The sequence below is a fragment of the Penaeus japonicus genome, unplaced genomic scaffold, assembly GCF_977035675.1.
Source record: "Penaeus japonicus unplaced genomic scaffold, GWHDUDI00000001_assembly GWHDUDI00000038, whole genome shotgun sequence".
Classification (NCBI taxonomy): domain Eukaryota; kingdom Metazoa; phylum Arthropoda; class Malacostraca; order Decapoda; family Penaeidae; genus Penaeus; species Penaeus japonicus.
Genome location: NW_028234440.1, coordinates 18575192 through 18578236, shown reverse-complemented (window position 1 = coordinate 18578236; position 3045 = coordinate 18575192).

Below are 3045 nucleotides of genomic sequence, written 5' to 3'. Positions count from 1 at the left end.
GTTCTCTTTCTCTTCTCTTCTCTCACTCCGTCCTCTCCTCTCCTACCTCTTCTCCTCACTGCTCTGTGTTTTCCTCTCTCTCCCTCTCTCCCTCCCTTTCCCCTCCCTCTTTCCCTCTTCTTCTTACCCTTTTCTCTTTCAGTCCTCTCTTCCTCCATTCCTTTTCTTTCTTCCTCCTCCCACTTCCATGTGACTTCCCTCTTTCTTATGCCCTACTCTATTTCCATCTCCATCTTCACTTCAGTCGTTCTCCCTCTCTCTCCCTCCTCCACACTTCCTCGTCTTTCCATCTCAACTCTCTCTCTCTCTCCCCACTCCTCTCTCGCCTCTACTCTCTCTACCCTCCCCCACCTCCTCTCTCATTCTCTCCGTCACCTCTCCCCCACCCTCTCTCTTCTCTCCTAGTTCTCTCCCCCCATCCTTCTCATCCCGTCTCTTTCTCCTCTCTCTCTCTTCATCGCTCTCATACCTCTACATCCGCGCTTCTCCCCTCTCCCCTCTCTCTCTCTCTCTCCTCTCTTTCCCACCATCTCTCCTCTTCTCTCTCTCAATCTCTCTCTCTCTCTCTCTCTCTCCTCTCTCCCTTCGATCTCTCTTCTTCCTCTCTCTCTCTCTCTCTCTCTCTCTAGGAGACGCATCCTCAGACCATAACACAGATACTCTCTCTCAGAACCATCCCTCTCTCTCTCTCTCTCTCTCTCTCTCTCTCTCTCCCTCTCCCTCTCCCTCTCCCTCTCCCTCTCCCTCTCCCTCTCCCTCTCCCTCTCCCTCTCCCTCTCCCTCTCCCTCTCTTCCTCTCTCTCTATCTATCTATCTATCCATTTATCTCTCACCCACTCAGAGAGCATACCTGAACCAAAGCAAAGACTTAATTTGAACAGAATAAGAATAGAAGAGTCAATTAACAGGTATTTCACGTAACTAATTAACTGCCAATCTAATACCCCCGTCAACGGAGAGGTAGTAGAATTGCTTGTTAAACTCTACCACTTAAATGGTTGTTGTTCCTTCTTGTATTTATTGTATGATAATGTATGTCATTATAGTTATATTCCGTTACAGTAATAACAGTATTTCGGTTGATTTCTCAGGAATTATTATATTATGTATTCAATTGAGGTTATTATGGTAAATATAGCAGGAAAAAAGTGTATGAACTAGAAGGAATAATGACATTGTATAAGATGTGAATGTTTACTTAATAATATCTTTATCAAAATGACGTGATTGCGTAATCATGTCACAATGTAAGATATCTTCATCAGAATGGCACGATTCTGATGAACGTGTAATATCGAAACGTCAATTAAAGGCATTCCATCATAAGTAGCTGTCATGTCTTCATTAATAGCACTTCCACACACACATACACACACACGCACGTACGCACACACGTACACACACCAATACACACACACATACACACACACACACACTTACTCACTCACTCACACAAACACACACACACACACACACACACACACACACAAGAGAGAGGTACAAGACCACTCCCATAAAATCCGTTACGCTCGTGTTCTTTTCAGAATCCACTTTCCTAGTTTATGTAGAGTTAGCCTGAATTACTGTTGTTTGCGAATATTAAAAGCTTCATTTAGTTTGCAAGAACAGGATTGGTTTGGGCGAATGGCCGAAATTTCCATCCAAAGAATTTACTGAAATGGGAGAAAGGTATATTGTATGTTTAAAATCATTTCCCATAACTTTGACGCAGTGTGTGATCCAGGTTTTGAGAATGGAGTTTAGAGTAACGCCGTTAATTCATGATATATCTATCTATTTAACTATCTATCTATGTACAGTATATATATATGTGTGTGTGTGTGTGTATTTATATATATTATAAATATATATATATATATATATATATTGTTGTGTTTTGTTTGTTTAGATGCTGAAAATTAAGAGAAAACGTTGATAAGCTTATCACTACTTTTTAATTCATTGAATGATCAAATATCTTTCCTCGGAAATAAATGTTACTATTACTAATCAAATGAAATAGAACGAATTTATAACTGATAGACACTTTATGCATTATGATCAAAACGATAAGATTTACTCAAACATAAAAAAAATAAAAAATGAAAAATAAAAAAAAAAGCATATCAAAGATAATACTTCACTAATACTTCGATAACGATAATAAAAATATTTTTGAAAGGGATGATAGCGGAATCTGTAGACTTCATAGCATATATCAAACCTCTAATGCGCTTATCTATAGAATACTAATACAAGAAGACTTGAACACTTGTTATTTACTAGCATAACTGCTATTCATTTGCTAGAATATTTTAAAGAGATTACGATGATATTTGTGGTTTTAGAGTGTCAGATAACGTTTAGATAAATGGGAAGGATTAAATCTGTCTTTCCTAATTATAAATGGGTTTGAGCTGAAATAATTATTCTTACGGAAAGAGAATAACGAGATTCGAGAGAGAGAGTGAGAGTGTGTGACACAGAGAGAGAGAGAGAGTGAGAGTGTGTGACACAGAGAGAGAGAGAGAGAGTACGAGTGTGACAGAGAGAGAGAGAGTGAGTGTATGACAGAGAGAAAGAGAGAGACAGACAGGGACAGAGAGAGGAAGAGGAACAGGCAAACAGAGACAGAGAGAGAGTGCAAGAGAGATATATGGCGAGAGAGACCAAGAGAGAAAGAAAAAATAACAAACAAAACCGGAGAGAGAGAGAGAGAGAGAGCAAAACGTTTACAGATATACCACAAAAAGATACGAGCATTTTTTTCCATTCTTCTTTTGACTTCAACTCTTAAAATCTACAATCCTCACATACTAAGCATTTGGTTTGCCATATACAACATTTTATTACCACACCATAATGCAAATTTAAGAATTACGGATTTTTTAAATAGATATAGGATTTTTCACGGTCGTATCTGATGAGTCGTGGATATTCAAATTATTAGAAAGATGAGAATATAAGAGGAAAAAATACATTTTATACACTCTCAAAAGTGTGATTGTATAAATATTTTAGCAATAAAGATATATATGCATCAAT